The 20,701-nt window shown below is 42.6% G+C and overlaps 1 protein-coding gene across 6 annotated transcripts in view; it reads right to left on the reverse strand.

Moving 5' to 3' along the window:
- ZNF385B (zinc finger protein 385B) overlaps positions 1 to 20,701 on the reverse strand; it is a 628,650-nt gene that overhangs the window by 128,103 nt on the left and 479,846 nt on the right. The gene's annotated exons all lie outside the window — the stretch shown is intronic.

The following is a 20,701-nucleotide window of genomic DNA, read 5'->3' on the forward strand; positions in this document are numbered from 1 at the left end:
CTTAAGTATAATATCAGCATTGTATATTGCATTGAGCATAGGTGGTGTAGGGTATAAATTTTCTTGGGTAAGGTCAGTACTGTCAGAAGACGAGTCTTAAATATTATCAGATGTCCTTGTGAATCATCCCGAGCAAAATCAATACCATAGATCTGACTGTTACACATTTTAATGAAATGAAACGTATCTTCATTCCTATACCAACTGAGGGGCTGCCCACTAATCTTATTTATTATACATGAAATCCACCGACACACTTTGATCGAAATTGTAAGTTGAAACAGGAATGCAGAAGTGAACCTTGATGGTTTTTAGAATAAGGCAGAATGCAGACGATTATAATAAAACAAATGTGCACCATAACTTTACTGTACAAAGGTTTATATGCTGCTTTTGCCTAATGCAGTAGTATCCAAAATGTGGTCGCCAAATGTTGTGAAACTACAACTCCCAGCATGCCCAGAGAGCCAACGGCTGTCCGGGCACGCTGGGAGTTGTAGTTTTGCCACCTCTGAAGAGCCACAGTTCCCTATAGTGCCCCAAGAACAGTTTCATACAGTGCAGTACAGTACTCACCAACAGAAGTGGCCTTAACTGGCAGATATATATTTACTAGATGGTCTAATGATTGTAATGGTATCATGTTGGAACCTCACATATAGTCTTAAAGGAGAACTCCAGTATATGAAAACGTACTCTCTACCCTACGGACAGGGGATAAGTTTCAGATCACAGGGGGTCTGACCGCAGGGACCCCCACAGTCTCCTGTATGGGTCCCCGGCAGTCCGCAGGAAGGGGGCGTGTTCAACCACTGCACAAAGCGGTGACTGACATGCCCCCTCAATACAACTCTATGGGAGAGCCAGAACACTGCATTCGGCAATCTCCGGCTCTGCCATAGAGCAGCATTGAGGGACGTGTTGGCCGCTGCTTCGTGTGATGGGCGATACGGGCTATTTGGGCACAGAGCCAGGCTCCGGTATGGGAGATGGCGTGGAGTCCCAGTCAGTTGGACCCCTTGCGATCTGAAACTTATCCCCTATCCTTAGGATAGGGGATATGTTTTTATATCCCGGTGTACTCCTTTAAAGGCTCTCGTGCAGTTGCTGACTCAAATGTTGCTACTCATCACAACATAAACCTGTACTGTAGAAGGTGACTGTTTTAATTCATATGGTCCCTGTAGTGCATATATTGGGAGCATTCAATTCACCAGCTGTGTGAAGTTGGCACCCCATGTACTCAAATTTTGCCATTCGTTTGTGCTGTGTCTTTGCTTATTTGTGCCACAGAAATAGACGTTTCTGCAGCTTCGTTTTCCGAGACATTGCACATTAGATTTTCTGAAACCCCTTCCCATTTTCCACCCCTTAGTCTTACATTTTGAAAACAAACATACAATTTGCTTGTGCTGATTTGTGCCGCAAAAAACAGAAGATTGTAGCGATTCAGCTTCCAAAATATTGTGCGTTAGATTTGCTGAAACACCATCCACTTTCCACCCAATGTTCTTACATTTTAAAAACAAATACACCACTTGTCTGTGCTGATTTGTAAATTCCCAATGTATATACAGCAGGTGAAATAAGTGTTTTACATGTCCCCATTTTTCTCCCTTTTTTCTTTGAGATGAAAGTCCCTGCTAATTCCCAGTCCTGGTCAAGCATCTGGTCTAAGCAAATTTATGGCGAAATGATCGTCTTTCCACTTCTGTATTATGGCTTTAAAAGTGCTCACTGGAACATCCAGGAGCTAAGAAATGCGCCTATAACCATTGCAACGTTTTGTAACAATTAGGTTGTGAATGTCTTGAGACAGCACTTTGCTTTTACTCATCATAAGATGTATCTTGTGTGACACCTTGGCAATCAGATCTTGTAGCCATCAGTTAAGACTGAACCAGCTGATATTAATTTGCACTGATAAGGGGCTGAATTGCTTTTTACTTACTGATTTCAGTTGTTGTCTTGGCTTTCTATGCCTTTTTGCACCTGCCTTTCTTCGTGAGTTCAATACTTTTTGCACATAACTTATTGCACATAAGATTTTCTTTGCTTATTTGTTTTGATTTCCTTGTATGTATGGATTACCTGGGTTGTTATTGGGTAAAAAGTTCATGTCAATAACACCTTTGGAGATATATTTAGTGAACATGTTCAATACATATTTCACCTGATGTAAGCAAGAAATAGGGGACATATGGTAGGAGTATGATCGCAATGTCAGGCTACACAATGTACGTTTGTGTAGGAATAGTAGGCAAAAAATGGTTAGATAATGTGAAGGATAAAAAAAATTGGTGGAGTCTATTAGATATTAAATACAATCTGTTAGGTTGAACTCTTTAAAGGGGCTATCCTGGAATAGAGAAACAGAGCAGATTTCTTCTAAAAACAGCGCCAGACCTGTCTTCAGGTTGTGTGTGATATTGCCGCTCAGTTCCATTGAAGTGAATGGATCCAAATTGCAATATCACATACAACCATGAGGAAAGGCATGGTGCTGTATTTAGAAAATATTAGCTCTTTAATTTCTATTCCTGGATAACCCCTTGAACTCTTTAACATCTATTAGCAACCCAAAGAACACAAGCCAATTAGTTTTATAGCACCCATGAACTAACCCCCCCCCCCCCAAAAAAAAATAAAAAAATAAATAGAACTCCTTCTGTAGTAACTACTAGATCATTTTATTAAAGTAATTTAAAGGTAACCTAAGATATAGGGACCCATCACCATAACACATTTTACTGCAGCAATAACAGTTCTTCAATAAAATCCCAGCAGAAGAATGACACGGATCTGACAAGCTGCACAAAAAGAAAGAACAAGTTGTCCCCAGAGTTTATTCAGTATGCACCTTAAGTTGTGGTAGAGTGATACTAAGTTTTTCTAACTCTCCATTTCATACTGAGCGTCATAAAATATGCAAACAGAAGGAAGAACAGTTTGGTTTCAATAGAATGAGACATTACAGTGACAAGAGACATTGCAGGAGAAGCCTGAACTCTTGAGCTGGAACTAAAGGAAATTATGGGATGAGAACACATCTGTCCCCGTGCAAACTCCAACTGTGAACTCAGCTGCAAAAAGCAAAGGTTATAAAAGGGGATCATTGTAGAGGCTTTAATGTGATTCATTGTTCAGTGATCACAGAGGATCCTAATGTCGTCTACAGAGAGTCATTTGTTCAGCCATCAATGTAGAATTTCTAGTACAAGTGTATTAAGGATAAGGAAAGTAAATGCAAATATTGGCATATTTACAAAGCTATTCATGAACTCCAAAAGATAGTTCAGACAACACACGACTGGTACTACAGTTTGACTTTTTTTTTGCATCCTCCACAATTCTATGCACTGCAGTACTTGCCTATGTAGAATACTAAAACACTAGAACTTCCAAGGCATGTTTATACCCTGCTTATTAAGTACTACTATACTACAGCTTTTAATTATTCACCTGGTCTCCATGTTGGCTAATTGCTGAATAAATCATTGAGTATTGCTTGAACTACCACGCTGCACATTGCCTTCTTTTCTAGCTTTTAAGCTGAACTGCCTCATCCCCAACATCACTCACTAACACTACCTGCATGGTGTGAATTTGCACTGTAGGCTGTAGCCTGTTCACAATTCTATGTTGCTCTGGGGAAAAGGGAGGAGGGGACAACCCCCCAAGGACCTACATAGTGGTGTAAGTGACCACAGCTGTACTGCCACTGCTCCCCTACTGAACTGCACTACTGCTCCTCTGATCAGATCCCTCCTCAGCAGGTCTTGACAGATCAGCCCCAGGACCCCTAGCCTAGAGAGCAGGTGAGCAAACCAAATTAATTGGTTAGGGGACTGTATTTGAGTCTCTGCCATGATCGCTATTAATCACAGCACTTAAAGGGTACCTGTTACCAAACAATCTATCCTAAACTAACTTACACTATGTTCCCCTGTGCCAAAGCACTTCCTGAGTTTGGTCTCCTGCTAGGCCAGGGGGAGACCAAACTAACTGTATTAGCAGTAGTGGCAGGGAACAGAACACTATGTATCAGGGCACAGGATGTACATTTGAGTCCAAAGTCTTTAACCCTTTAAGGACCTAGCCAATTTTCACTGTAGGACCCGGCCATTTTTTGCACATCTGACCACTGTCACTTTAAGCATTAATAACTCTGGAATGCTTTTACCTTTCATCCTGATTCCGAGATAGTTTTTTCGTGACATATTTTTCTTTACGTCAGTGGTAAAATTTTGTCGATACTTGCATCGTTTCTTGGTGAAAAATTCCAAAATTTGATGAAAAAATTGAAAATTTTGCATTTTTTTAACTTTGAAGCTCTCTGCTTATAAGGAAAATTAATATTCCAAATAAATTATATATTGATTCACATATACAATATGTCTACTTTATGTTTGCATCATAACGTTGACATGTTTTTACTTTTGGAAGACACCTGAGGGCTTCAAAGTTAAGCAGCAATTTTCCAATTTTTCACAAAATTTTCCAAATCAAAATTTTTCAGGGACCAGTTTAGGTTTGAAGTGGATTTGAAGGGCCTTCTTATTAGAAATACCCCAAAAATGACCCCATTATAAAAACTGCACCCCCCAAAGTATTCAAAATGACATTCAAAAGGTTTGTTAACCCTGTAGGTGTTTCACAGGAATAGCAGCAAATTGAAGGTGAAAATTCAAAATCTTCATTTTTTAAACTCGCATGTTCTTGTAGACCCAGTTTTTGAATTTTTACAAGGGGTAAAAGGAGAGAAATCTTCCTAAAATGTGTAGCCCAATTTCTCTCGAGTAAGGAAATACCTCATATGTATATGTCAAGTGTACGGCGGGCGCAGTAGAGGGCTCAGAAGGGAAGGAGCGACAATGGGATTTTGGAGAGTGAGTTTTTCTGAAATGGTTTTTGTGGGGCATGTCGCATTTAGGAAGCCCCTATGGTGCCAGAACAGCAAAAAAAAACACATGGCATACTATTTTAGAAACTACACCCCTCAAGGAACACATCAAGGGGTACGGTGAGCCTTAAAACCTCACAGGTGTTTGATGACTTTTTGCTAAAGTCGGATTTGTAAATGAAAAAAAAATTTTTTTTTACTATATTGCTGGTTTTCCCCCACATTTTATATTTTTACAAGGGGTAATAGGAGAAAATGACCCCCAAAATTTGTAACCCTATTTCTTCTGAGTATGGAAATACCCCATGTGTGGACATCAAGTGATCTGCTGGCGCACTACAATGCTCAGAAGAGAAGGAGCGCCATTGAGCTTTTGAAGACAGAATTTGGTTGGAATAGAAGTCGGGGGCCATGTGCGTTTACAAAGCCCCCCCGTGGTGCCAGAACAGTGGACCCCCCCACGTGACCCCATTTTGGAAACTACACCACCCACAGAATTTAATAAGGGGTGCAGTGAGTATTTACACCCCACTGGCGTTTGACAGATCTTTGGAACAGTGGGCTGTGCAAACAAAAAAATTACATTTTTCATTTTCACGGACCACTGTTCCAAAAATCTGTCAGACACCTGTGGGGCGTAAATGCTCACTGTACCCCTTATTACATTGCATGAGGGGTGTAGTTTCCAAAATTGGGTCATATGTGGGGGGTTCCATTGTTCTGGCTCTATGGGGGCTTTGTAAACACACGTAGCCTTCAATTCCGGACAAATTTTATCTTCAAAATCCCAATGGTGCTCCTTCTCTTCTGAGCATTGTAGTTCGCCCGCCGAGCACTTTACATCCACATACGGGGTATGCTCTTACTCAGAAAAAATGGGGTTACAAATTTTGAGGGGCTTTTTTCCTATGTTTCCTTGTGAAAATGAAAAATTTTGGGTAACACCAGCATTTTTGTGAAAAAATTTTTTTTTTCATTTTTCCATCCAAATTCGTCAAACACCTGTGAGGGGTGTAGTTTCCAAAATGGGATCACATGTGGGTATTTATTTTTTTGCGTTTATGTCAGAACCACTGTGAAATCAGCCACCCCTGTGCAAATCACCAATGTAGGCCTCAAATGTACATAGTGCGCTCTCACTCCTGAGCCTTGTTGTGCGCCCGCAGAGCATTTTACACTTACATATGGGGTATTTCTGTACTCAGGAGAAATTGCGTTACAAATTTTGGGGGGCTTTTTTCCTTTTAACACTTGTGAAAATAAAAAGTAAAGGGCAACACCAGCATGTTAGTGTAAATTTTTTTTTACACTGACAGGCTGGTGTAGCCCCCAACTTTTCCTTTTCATAAGGGGTAAAAGGAGAAAAAGCCCCCCAAAATTTGTAACGCAATTTCTCCCGATTACGGAGATACCCCATATGTGGCCCTAAACTGTTTCCTTGAAATACGACAGGGCTCTGAAGTGAGAGAGCGCCATGCGCATTTGAGGACTAAATTAGGGATTGCATAGGGGTGGACATAGGGGTATTCTATGCCAGTGATTTTCAAACAGGATGTCTCCAGCTGTTGCTAAACTCCCAGCATGCCTGGACAGTCAGTGGCTGTCCGGAAATGCTGGGAGTTGTTGTTTTGCAACAGCTGGAGGCTCCATTTTGGAAACACTGCCGTACAATACATTTTTCATTTTCATTGGGGGGACAGTGTAAGGGGGTGTATGTGTAGTGCTTTACCCTTTATTAGGTGTTAGTGTAGTGTAGTGTTTTTAGGGTACAGTCACACTGGCGGGTTACGGTGAGCTTCCCGCTAGAAATTTGCGCTGCGGCGAAAAGTTTGACGCAGCTCATACTTGAAGCAGGAAACTTATTGTAAACCCGCCCGTGTGACTGTACCCTGTACGTTCACATGGGGGGGGGCAAACCTCCAGCTGTTTTAAAACTACAACTCCCAGCATGTACTGACAGACCGTGCATGCTGGGAGTTGTAGTTTTGCAACAGCTGGAGGCACACTGGTTGGAAAACCTTCAGTTAGGTTCTGTTACCTAACTCAGTATTTTCCAACCAGTGTGCCTCCAGCTGTTGCAAAACTACAACTCCCAGCATGTACTGATCGCAAAAGGGCATGCTGGGAGATCTAGTTATGCAACAGCTGGAGGGATCGCAACTACAACTCCCAGCATGCCGAGACAGCTGTTTCGGCATGCTGGGATTTGCAGTTTTGCAACATCTGAAGGGCTACAGATAGAGACCACTGCACTGTGATCTCCAAACTGTGGACCTCCAGATGTTGCAAAACTACAAATTCCAGCATGCACAGACAGTAAACAGCTATGTGGGAATGCTGGGAGTTGTAGTTTTGCAAGATCTAGAGTGCTACAGTATAGAGATCACTGTGCAGTGGTCTCTAAACTGTAGACCTCCAGCTGTTGCAAAACTGCATCTCCCACCATGCCCAGCAGCTGTCTGGGCATGCTGGGAGTTGTAGTTTTGCAACATCTGGAGGGCTACAGTCTCAGACTGTAGCCCTCCAGATGTTGCTAGGCAACCGTCAGATCCAGGGAGCCGTCCTCTTCTGCTGCACGACATCGCCGCCCGCGCCGATCACCGCCGCCGATTCGGTCCCGCAGCTTCCACTGACGGGTAAGTGGATCTTCGGCGCCGGTCCCTGTCTGTTTCCCCATCCTGCCCCGCCTATTGTGGGTGGGCAGAACGGGGAAAATGAAAGTAAACCCCCCCGCCCCTAATCTGCTATTGGTGGTCGCGTTTAGACCACCAATAGCAGAGAGAGGAGGGGTGGCAACTCTGCCACCTCACTCCTATCAATGAGGGGGATCGTGGGTGTCTTAGACACCCGCGATCCCCCTTCTATTCCGGGTCACCGGGTCACCATAGACCCGAATGACCCGGAATCGGCGCAAATCGCAAGTGTGAATTCACTTGCGTTTTTCGCCGATCGCCGACATGGAGGGGTCTGATGACCCCCCTGGGCATTTGCACGGGGTGCCTGCTGATAGATATCAGCAGTCACCCCGGCCCGGTCCCCACCCGGCGCGCGGCGGGGACCGAAATTCCCACGGGCGTACAGGTACGCCCTGGGTCCTTAAGACCCAGGTACAGAAGGCGTATCCATACGCCCTAGGTCCTGTACGGGTTAATGGTTTAAAGGCACCAATACAATTAAATGCAGGGAGATTAGATCCCTCCTTTCATTGGTTTCCCAAACTGACTGGGAAGACAGGCGGTTGCAGGGCAGAAGTGCTGTTTGTTGGTCCAGACAATTGGTTTCTGTGATCAATAGTTGGATTCTTAGGTCCTAGGATGTGCACATTGTCTCTTTGCATTTCCTCTCCAATCTTTGCTCCATGACATTAATATAAAAGAATTCCTTCCTTCCACCTGTGCCTAGGTTTATTATTACCTGCAAAGGTGCGCTTGTATTTGCTTCTCCTGCGCTTTACCTTGCTTGTCATTTGACCATTCTATCTGGTGTTTGCCCTGACCTGTGCCTGTGACCTGACAAATATATGCAATAACAAGAAGAAACAGACAGGGGAAGGCGCTGCCTTGTGCCATTACCGAGGATGAGAGGGTTAAATAGGGGTTGCCGATTTCACACGTACCTTGTGATGTTGGGCTCAGAGCTCAACATCTATAGTGGCATAGAACATGCAGAGCGGGGCTGCCTACGAACTTGGGTCCACCTGTGGAGAGTGGCTGAAGATGCTTGAAGTACCGCTGGCGTTTCCGGACGGGGAAGAAAAATCCAGGTGATTCTCATTCCAGGTTTCAGAGAACTGAGGATGCCGTAGGTTAAATTATAATTCTTTTATTCACATAAACAAAGCGTTTCAAGAGCAGTCCGCTCTCTTTCTCAAGTCCATATTATCCTAGATATGACGTCACAATCCTGTCACAAACGCCGTATACCCCATATGATAGCAGGCTGTGTACCTGCAGGTGTAGAGAGCAGTGTGAGGTGATGCATGTGTATACAGCCTGTCATCATATGGGGTATACGGCGTCAATGCAGCTGCCACGCCCTCCGAACGCTATGGAGCAGAGTACCCCTTTAACCCCCATATGGGGAGGTATACTTGCATTGAGTGGTCCGGGCCATGATGTCATGAGCCAAATCGCAAACTTTTTAACCAAACTAGTACCGCGATGCTGCAGATGCCGTGATCTGTATTGATCACGGCATCTGAGGGGTTAATGGCGGACATCCAGGGGATCGCGGATGTCCGCCATTACGGGCGAGTCCATGGCTGCGATCAGCAGCCGGGACCTGCCGTGCATGATCCTGGCATCGCTCCAATGCTCGCGGTTATGCTTAGGATGTAAATGTACATCCTAGTGCGTTAAGTACCACCTCACCAGGGCGTACATTTATGCCCTGCATCATTAAGGGGTTAAAGGGGTACTCTGGCGTAAAACTTTTTTTTTTATCAGCTGGTGCCAGAAAGTTAAACAGATTTGTAAATTACTTATTTTAAAAATCTTTACCCTTCCAGTACTTATTAGTAGCTGCATGCTATGAGGAAATTCTTTTCTTTTTGATTTTTTTTTTCTTGTCCACAGGGCTCTCTGCTGACACCTGATGCCTGTATCAGGAACTGTCCAGAGCAGGAGAAAATGCCCATAGCAAACCTATGCTGCTCTGGACAGTTCCTGACATGGACAGAGGTGACAGCAGAGAGCACTGTGGACAAGAAAAAAAAAGAAATTAAAAAAGAAAATGATTTCCTCTGTATTATACAGCAGCTAAAAAGTACAGAAAGGATTAAGATTTTTAAATAGAAGCAATTTACAAATCTTTTTAACTTTCTGACACCATTTCATAAAAAAAAAGTTTTCCACCAGAGTACCCCTTTAAGGATGAACAACCAAAATATCATGAAGCCATGCTTAGGAACAGAATCTAAGAAGCCCTTCTTAGACTTTGCTCCTAAGCATGGTTTCATAATATATTATAGTAGTAGCACAGAGGATTCACAGCAGAAACAGGTAGCCTGCTAGAACACAATTTACAGCACAATACAATATGCGCAGAATACACATTGAAAAAGGGACATACAACCTGCATTTTAAAATGATGTGTTTGGAAGCAGCAGCGTAAAAATACACATGGCCTGTACTTCCAATTGAAATCAAAGGGGCATTGTCTGATAGTCCATTACACATGCATTTGGATGTGGAATACAAGTGTATTCTGCCCCAAAATACACATGAGAAAAACGATCTGTGAACATAAGGGTATTTGGATAACAGCCAGAGATATTCCTAAAAATAACCCACAGACTGTCATTAGAATGGGAATGGTACGTATGTGGCTTTCCTACCTCATTCATGCTTAACTAAGCGTCTCTAAATTGAAAATACTTGACTATATTCCTGAGTCCCATAGAGTTGAATGGAGTACCATTTAACCAAGGGGACATGGACCATGTCATTGTGATCTCAGTGGCCAGAACCCACCGATCAGATATCCATGTCAATAGGGAACAAGTTTGTTTTGTTGGATCACATGATCACTTTGATTACTTAAAGGGGTAGTCCAGTGGTGAAAAACTTATCCCCTATCCTAAGGATAGGGGATAAGTTTGAGATCGCGGGGGGTCCGACCGCTGGGGCCCCCTGCGATCTCTCTGTACGGGGCTCCGGCTCTCCGCCGAGATAGCGGGTGTCGACCCCCGCACGAGGCGGCGGCCGACACGCCCCCTCAATACATCTCAATGGCAGAGCCGGAGATTGCAGAAGGCAGCGCTTCGGCTCTGCCATAGAGTTGTATTGAGGGGGCGTGTCGGCCGCCACCTCGTGCGAAAGTCGACACGCCCCCTTCCCGCGGGCTGTCGGGGCTCCGTACAGGAGATCGCAGGGGGCCCCAGCGGTCGGACCCCCCGCGATCTGCAACTTATCCCCCATCCTTAGGATAGGGGATAAGTTGCTCACCACTGAGTCACCACTGGACTACTCCTTTAAAGGAGTACTCTGGCGGTAATCTTTTTTTACACAAACATACCCAAAAAAAAAAAAAAAAATATATATATATATATATATATATATATATATATATATATACCTCCCTTCGCTCCTCCACCATCTTGGTATTGCTGCTTCTGGTCCTGGTATACTCCGCTTTCTGATGCTGGGGGTTGATTCCTCACAGTGCTGCTCCACCAATCACTGGCTGAAGCAAGTTACCACATTGACCCCTAGCCCCGGTCTCAGCCGAGCTCTTCTTCCTGGTAACAGGGCTCAATGCCAGTGATTGGTAGAGCGGCACTGTGACAAATCGACCCCTGGTACCAGGAAGAAGAGTATATAGGAACGGGAGCAGCAATACCGAGGCACCAGGGGAATGTAGGGAAGTATGTACATGTTTATTTTTTAAGTCCCAAAACCTGGACATAAATATGATCTTTAGGCTTCTAGAAACTGTGGTGACATATCATCTAGCAATAAGAGTTTATGGCCCAGATTTATCAAACTGTGTGAGAGAAAATGTGGAGTGATTTTCCTACAGCAACCAATCACAGCTCAGTTAACTAGCTGAGGTAAAGTGAAAGCTGGACTGTGATTGGTTGCTGTAGGAAAATCACTCCACTTTTTCTCTCACAAAGTTTGATAAATCTAGGCCTATATGTACCGTATTTTTCGTCCTATAGGACGCACCGGTGTATAAGACGCACCCAATTTATAGGTGCAAAATCTAAAAAAATAAAGATTTTGAACCCAATAGTGGTCTTCAACTTGCGGACCTCCAGATGTTGCAAAACTACAACTCCGAGCATGCCCGGACAGCCGTTGGCTGTCCGGGTATGCTGGGAGTTGTAGTTTTGCAACATCTGGAGGTCCACAGATTTAAGACCACTGCATATGAGGTAATACTCACGTGTCCCCGCCGCTCCGGACCCGTCACCGCTGCCCTGGATGTCGCTCCATCGCTGTCGCCGTGTCCCCGTCGCTTTGGAACGTCTCTGCTGCCGGCCGGGTATCCTTTCTCTCCGTCGCCGCCATCACGTCGTTACGCACGCCGACGCACGTACGCGACGACTTGATGACGAGGAAGGAGAGCGCCGGCCATACAGGGGATCCCTGAACGGAGAAGACACCGAGGAGGCAGGTAAGGTCCCTCCCGGTGTCCTGTAAGCACTAACCCGGCTATTCAGTCGGGCTGTTCGGGACCGCCGCGGTGAAATCGCGGCGGTCCCGAACAGCCCAACTGAACAGCCGGGTTAGTGTCACTTTCCCTTCAGACGCGGCAGTCAGCTTTGATCGCCGCGTCTGAAGGGTTAATACAGGGCATCACCGCGATCGGTGATGTCCTGTATTAGCCGTGGGTCCCTGCCATTGATGGCCGCAGGGACAGCCACCATAGGGGTGTATTCGCCGCATAAGACGCACCGACTTTTCCCCCCCAGTTTTGGGGAAGAAAAAGTGCGTCTTATACGGCGAAAAATACGGTATATAATATTCTGTTTATCACAAATGATGCCCATAATTTAATAACTAAAATTTGTTTCTTGATTTCCTATTAATTTCTCATACCATTGACATTATTTGCGAATTATCTGTATTATCACAGCGCAACAATGGGCCATCATGTAGACAGTTCTATATTGTTACATATTTTGAACAGAATTTATATCCTGAACAATTGCAAAGGCATGCTGGCTTATCTTTAAATATTTTAGGCCTGCATTGCTTGGTAGATATCCATTATGGAATAGTTGTGACCAGGCTGGTATGTTGAGAATAAAACCATGGCCAGGATAGTAGGGCGTGACCAACATTCATCTGATAATGAAGCTCAGCTCAGTGTATTACTTTACAGAGAAAATAGATATATAGTAACAAAGCAGAAGTCTTGATGGATGTATCAGTATCTGCTAAGAAGTTACAGAATGAGTAGTCTGTGTCTCATGTGCCTAATGTAGCTGGCAGAACTCAACTTTAATGGCATAAACATCCAGCTGTGTAGACTATAAGTAAGGATGGGATGCTCGAATTTGGAAATATAACATGTAAAAATAATCTTGTTTTTCCACAGCACTTACACCCAATCACTTCTGTTCTAAGATGTTCCTTTACAGGGGTTATCCAGGAATAGAAAAAAACGCTCCCTGTCTGTCTCCAGGTTGGGTGTGGTTCTGCAGCTCAGTTCCATTAAAGTGAATGGAGCCAAGTTGTATTACCACACCCAACCTGGAGACAGACGTGGAGCTGTTTTTTTTTCTATTCCTGGATAACCACTTTAAATATGGTCATACCCAAAAAGCATGAGACACATGGAGGAGCATTCATTATGCCTGCGCCTGTAGTGAACTGCCAAGAAGTACAAGCACCAGCTTTGCACAACATTTTTTGACAATTTTTGCCGACCTATCTGAGTGGGCGGTGCTTTTCTAGAATGAGTCTAAATAAGCTTTGGCAACAATTTATTACATAAAGAAGAGTAAAACAAATGATAGTACCCCTTGACATGTATAATCTTACACAATTATTATAGTAATCAGACCCAATTTACATCTTTGTAGTATCCTATATTCAGATTTTACAAATAGAATTTGTATTACACATACTTTAAGAGAGATTATTATTTTAGTGTCAAAATCAAAGCGTCTCCTACAAAAGTAGAAATAAATACTCAACATGTTTATATAAAAGAATTCAAGAAACACTTCAAAAGTTCAGAAAAAGCTTTGTAAAGAAAAAAAAAGTTCAAAGAAAATAGAGCAAACTGTAGACTGCGCTCCTCTAATTGTCCCGATGGTGATTCTGTCATGAACAGTGGACACCTAGAGTATTTCGACACTCTATGGAGATTTGATAATGACTAGCTTTGGCCGGACAGCTGTGCTGGATCTCATCTTTCAGGAACGTAGGTCAGGAAATCAACACAATGCAACAAAATGAAAACCAAAGGCTGATCCCCAAAGGGACTTCATACTGTTTCATCCTAACAAGTATCTGTCCAAACAACATTGATAAAACAATTAGAAGAAACCAAATTTTGTAACTTACACCATTATACTATATAATATTTAGGGGATAGGAAAGGAGAAAGTGATTTATTGGATGACACTACACACACAAATCACTATACTGTACATAATAACATCTATGAATAAAGACCAAAGGCCATGTGACAAACATTACAATGCAGGCAGCTCCTAAGTACCAATGTTACACATCCACACCGTCTATCTGGTGTAGGATTCTATTGTGGCACTTGTAGTCCGCTGCAGGCATCCTCCATTGTATGCATTTTTATGCTGGGGATCGCTCCTAGCAACGGACTACAAGGGCAGGATCTGCTCCCCCAGTATAAATGCACAACCGCATTTGGGGTTGAGCACCTCCAGCCATTTGAGACCACGTTTTTTGTTGTTTGTTTTAAATTTTATACTTGGAAGTGTGTAAACTCCATATGTTAATGCGCCTGGAATATCTTCCAGGCAGCATTAGGGTAGCACCTGTGAGGCCATGCACCTATATTAGCTAACTTAGGTGGGGCTTTCAGCTTGCCTCTCTCCTCCCATTGTATGTGTGTGCTTGTAGCCACGCTGGAGGGTACCTGGGAGGACGCTGTGAGTCGACCGAATGCTGCCGTAATTGCCCACTGGCCCCTGATTTGCTTATCACGCACAGGTAGGTTTAGCGTTAGGTCCCGCACCATTTGAGAAACTTTGGCGTTGGTGTGCGGCCTCAGGTAAGTCCTTCATACAATTATACTGGCGAATGTCTCAATTTTAACATCAATGTTGAGGGATAGCCAATGTCACTGTATGCATCTACCACAGTACTGCACCCATATTCCTGTATTGTATTATTCAAATTTTTACACATCCACACCGTCTATCTGGTGTAGGATTCTAATGTGGCACTTGTAGTCCGCTGCAGGCATCCTCCATTGTATGCATTTTTATGCTGGGGATCGCCCCTAGTAACGGACTACAAGGGCAGGATCTGCTCCCCCAGTATAAATGCACAGTCGCATTTGGGGTTGAGCACCTCCAGCCATTTGAGACCACGTTTTTTGTTGTCTGTTTAAAATTTTATACTTGGAGGTGTGTAAACTCCATATGTCAATGCGCCTTGAATATCTTCCAGGCACCATTAGGGTAGCACCTGTGAGGCCATGCACCTATATTAGCCAACTTAGGTGGGGCTTGCAGCCTGTCTCTCTCCTCCCATTGTATGTGTGCTTAGTCACGCTGGAGGGTACCTGGGAGGATGCTGTGAGTTGACCGAATGCTGCCGTAATTGCCCACTGGCCCCTGATTTGCTTATCCTGCACAGGTAGGTTTAGCGTTAGGTCCCGCGCCATTTGAGAAACCTTAGCGTTGGTGTGCGGGCTCTGGTATGTCCTTCATACAAGGATATACTGGCGAATGTCTCAATTTTAACATCAGTGTTGAGGGATAGCCAATGTCACTGTATACATCTACCACAGTAGTGCACCCATATTCCTGTATTGTATTATTCAAATTTTTACACATCCACACCGTCTATCTGGTGTAGGATTCTATTGCGGCACTTATAGTCCGCTGCAGGCATCCTCCATTGTATGCATTTTTATGCTGGAGATCGCCCCTAGCAACGGACTACAAGGGCAGGATCTCCTCCCCCAGTATAAATGCACAACCGCATTTGGGGTTGAGCACCTCCAGCCATTTGAGACCACGTATTTTGTTGTTTGTTACCAATGCAACACTATGCCAAGAGAAAAAGCGTACACCGCATATGTAAATCTTACGTTCTCATGATTAGACTAATATAGTAAATAGGGTAAATATGAAAGGGCAGACTTTGCCAACAATTAATAAAATATGAAGATAAAGGAAGAGACAGCGGTCGGCACAACCAGGGTCTTGGATGTTGTGTACCGGGCAGTCGAGCTATGTGTAGGGATGAATCAGGTGAACCGGTGTAGGTAGTGCTCAATCTCTAGCATGAAAATGCAGATAAGCGTTGTTGCAAACATGTAAAGAAGGATGAGAAGCCACTCACCAAATCCATGTTCCAAAGCTTTATTCTTGAATATTCAGTGCATGGAAATTCGCCAGAAAGATGAGGTCAGACATCTGGGTGGCGCTGCAATATATTGCATCGCCCCCCAGGCATCTGACCTCGTCTTGCTGGCGAATTTTCATGCACTGAATATTCAAGAATAAAGCTTTGGAACACGGATTTGGTGAGTGGCCTCTCATTCTTCTTTACAAATTAATAAAATACAGTCACAGGGATCAATGCATGCAGTTTACGGCAAATCAGTCCATATACCAGGGCATTATATGGATGTTCTCAATAATATTGGTAGCATGCCTTTTAGACTAGTGGTACTAAACCCATAAATGTTAAAGTACACAGTGCTATGTAAACTGGCAAGTTGTATCAGTGTTTATAGTGATTAGTTTATTTTGGGGTGAATCCCAGCTCTACCATGTAAACATTAAGGGGAACCTATCATGATTTTATCATTTATAAGGCGTGGCAGCACAATATATATGGGAAAATCTTCTTCCTCACCATCACTGTAAGACGTGGGATATATAGTTTAAAAGTGTCTCCCACTAGCCCTGTAAGTAGTTCCTTGGGCGGGGAGCTAAACTTACCTAGTTCCTAGTTCTACTGCGCTGTAATCTTGTCCCCTCAGTGTGATTGACAGCCCCCATCAGCCCTATGCAGCCGGAGCAGAGCGATGATGCGGCCATGCCTGGGCTGTCAGTCACGTCTAGGAGGGCGTGATTACAGCTAAAGCCAATTGTACTAGATGAGTATAGCTGCCTGTCCAGGGGACTACTTACGGGGCCAGAGGGGGACACTTTAAAACTATATCTTCACCATCCCTGCAGGCAGAAACATCAACTGGGGACGGTGAGGAAGAAGATTTTACTAGTGTTGAGTGGCATAGGCCATATTTTTAGTCGCGATATTTCGCAAATATATGGACGAATATTCGTCATATATTCGCTAAATTCGCATATTCATAATATTCACTTTTTTTGCATATGCGTAAATTCGCATATGCGAAAATTCGCATATGTGACAATTCGCATATGTGAAAATTTATGAACTTTATAGCAAGTATACCAGTGTAACTTGATAGAAGCAGCAGAAGGGAGGGATCAATATTCGCATATGCGAATTTACGCAAATATGCGAATATTCGCCCGGCGGTCTCACACATTATTATTAGAGCCTTCTTTAGACCACACAAGCTGGAAGCAGAGAGGGATGATCACTGTGATGTGTACTGTGAAATTTTTTTTTTCGAATATACAGTGCTATATTCGCGAATATTCGCGAATTCGCGAATATGCGATATTCGCAAATAAAATTCGAATTACGAATATTCGCAAGCAACACTAGATTTTACCACATTTATATATAATGCGTTACCACGTGATATATATGGTGAAGTCTGAGCATTACCACGTGTTATATATGATGAAGTCTGATGACAGGTTCCCTTTGAAAGGAGTACCTAAACAATATGCATACAGATAAAGAACCTAGGACTCTCCAGTTCACATTTTGCCTATAGCTTCTTACAGTGAAAATATCAAGTACTGTTGGAAATGGGTTTATAAATGAGAGAATTTAGTGAGTGAAAAAACCCAAACCCTAGATCTGACTCAATTTCAATGAGAATTTAATAACATTTGTCCTGCATCCCTTTTTTCTCACTGCTCTGAATTAGGTAAGCTTAATTTCTTTAGAGATTCTTGCTAGTTGTAAAAATATGAATATACTTTATATATATATATATATATATATATATATATATATATATATATATATAATCTTAAAGTGTACAATTTGTTCTTACTTTTTTCTTTTTCATCTACCTGGTTTGGTTATATTAACAATTCAGAGTGGTGAGAAGTAGTGTTGGGCGCGAATATTCGCATTTCAAATTTTTATCGCAAATAATGCAAATTCGCGAATATATTTGCTATATAGTCTAAATTGTGAATATTCGCTTTTCTCCCGCATATGCGCATATGTAAATATTCGTATGTACGCATATTCGCATATGTGAATATTTGCATATGCGCATATTCGTATATGTGAATATTTGTATATTCGCATATGTGAATATTTGCATATTCCTTCTTTTCACTTGTGGGCCAATTAGAATGATGCAAATACACTTGTCAGAGGTTATCAACAACATCCCTAGCAACCAATAGTAAAGTTGCCCACCCCCTCACTGTTTTCTTCCTTGAATACGTGATTATGCGAATATTCACATATGCAAATATTCGCATATGCGAATATGCGAAATTCGCGAATATAGGATGAATATTCGTCTATATATTCGTGAAATATTGCGAATTCGAATATGGGCAATGCCGCTCGTCACTAGTGAGAAGGCTTTCCTTGCTGTTACTGAGTGGCCACTCCATGGCGCGCTGATATTTTTAATACTCTGGGCTGTTTTTCAACAGTAATCATAGAGGCTCTTCCTTTTTATTTGTTGTCTGGCCAATCACAGCACAGCATGTAATCTTTACTGTGCCATGACATAGTGCTGGTGAAAGTGTGCCAGACTGAACAGGCTAACACTGTGATGGGGGATGGCTTTAGAGGGTACTTAGTCAGTAGAAATGAAATAACTAGCAATGGCACAAGCAAAGAGGAGATAACACTAAGATGCTATTACAGGCTCACAGATTACAAGTTCACCACCCAAGCTGTCTCCCTCACTTTTATGCATAGCGGTATCTAAGCCCTGCCTCACTTTCTGTCTTCTGTATTGGTTGCTCTATTACTAGAGACACACTCGCACTCACACAGGGACTTCCTTTCCCTTACTTGCCTGGCCAATTACTGGACAGCACTTATTCCTCTCTGCTATGTTATGACATAATGCTGATAAAAATGCACTCTATTGAATAGGCTGGCAATGTGCTTGGGGATGATATGAGTAACACAGTAAAATACTAAAGGGGTTATAGATGCATTGGGTGTGCAAGGTGCTATGTAGGATCACAGCAAGGGAGGGGTTATATTAAGCATTGAACTGCTGTTGATAATGATGAGGATGACATTCAAGAGGCAGCACTGTGTACATACAATAGTAGGAACTTTGGTTGTTATACAAGGGACATCTGCCCGCAATTATTGATTTATCCTTCAGGCACAGTGCCAATACTCTGTAGGAAGCACATAGGCTCACAGATTGTAGGTACACAGCCCAGGCTTGTTCCCTCTTTCTTTTGCAAAGCACTGGCTAAGGTCTGTCTCTACATTCTGTGTTCTGTCTTGGTGCCTCTGCTACTAGAGACAGACTGAGCCTAACTACAGGCAGTAAACTGTAGTTTACTGGGAAGTGAGACAAGGAGTTAGTTTTGGTAAATGAAGTTATTTAAAAATATGTTAGTAATCGCATAGTCCATCAAACGGGGGAAGTTGTTTGAAATGGCAGTGAAGATATAAAATAATTCTACATATTAAAATAGATTTTTAATTAGGAATTTTTTTTGAACTATAGTGTACGGGCATATTTATCTATATTTACACAGGCATGCATAAGCATATCTAAATAGTACCTAATAATTTTTTATGGTATACCTAACTATGCCCTAACAATGGACAATATTGCCAGCGCTAAGGTCCTTCAATGGATTTTGGGCTCCCAGCCCCATCACCTCACATGGTCCCCCCTCAGTCTCACACCTTAATTACCATGATTATCATAGATCATGGCATAAAAAGGGTTAAACAGAAGATATCAGAGTTTGTCTGATCTACATTATTAGAGTAGGGCTGCAGCTACTTCTTGCAGCTCTTGAGGATAATACTCATTATTAGACAGCAAGTAGTTAAGGATTCCTACCATTGCATTTAAATGACTTATATAGAAAAAATTGGAGAGTACAGTAGAACAATAGAAGACAAGCACATTATTAAAATACCATTAATCTTGCATATACTGAAACTCAGTTTACAATGCATCTATTTAGATGATGGAGTCATTTAACAGTGTTGTGTGGAAAATTCAATGTCAAAGAGTAAGCTCCTATGCACCTTTAAGTAAAAGGATTACTCATCCTTGTTGATGAAACATCGATTTAAATCCATATGAAAACAGCTTTTGGTGAGATGAAACCCAAAATCAATTCACTCTTTCCAGTTAAGAAAAAAAAATCAATGCACCCACTTTAAACCGTATTTGGAGAGGCCTTCCCGGCTAGCACACAGCTTCCTACACTGCAATTCAACCCTCAGACGACTTAGACGGAAACTTGTAATTCCATGTCTGTTTTCAAAATAAAAAAGTGGCACAACAGACATAAAGGAGAATTGTAAAATGACTCTTCTCTAGTAAATGATTATATTCCAAGGAATAGAAAAAAAATCTACTTGTAGTATATATTCATCTTTATGTACCCTACCAGAATATACCTGGGGAATTTCCAAATAGCAATTCCATAATATAAAGGTGTTATTAGTATTCAACTTTTAAGCCATAGAAGTCCACATATGACCAAAGACATTAGTGTTATAATAGGAAAACAGTGGGGAACTCAGATTCCCTGGAGTGAGTGATGAGATATGGGCTGTGCTAAGCCATTGTGAAGCTACACCCTTTATGTAAAAGGGGTTGTCCCATTAGAAGATGAAGGAGTCTGATACTTTTACCATCAATGGGTCCCTGCTGAAATCCTTGTTGATCAGCAGTTATTGCATTGGGGACCACACATTTATATTTATACAGCAATAGTACTAGTGAATGGTCAACAATGTAATAAGTGGTAACATTAGGTGCTCCTGACCCAGAGGTGCTTCT

Source organism: Hyla sarda, chromosome 8 (assembly GCF_029499605.1).
Source record: "Hyla sarda isolate aHylSar1 chromosome 8, aHylSar1.hap1, whole genome shotgun sequence".
In the NCBI taxonomy this organism is placed as follows: domain Eukaryota; kingdom Metazoa; phylum Chordata; class Amphibia; order Anura; family Hylidae; genus Hyla; species Hyla sarda.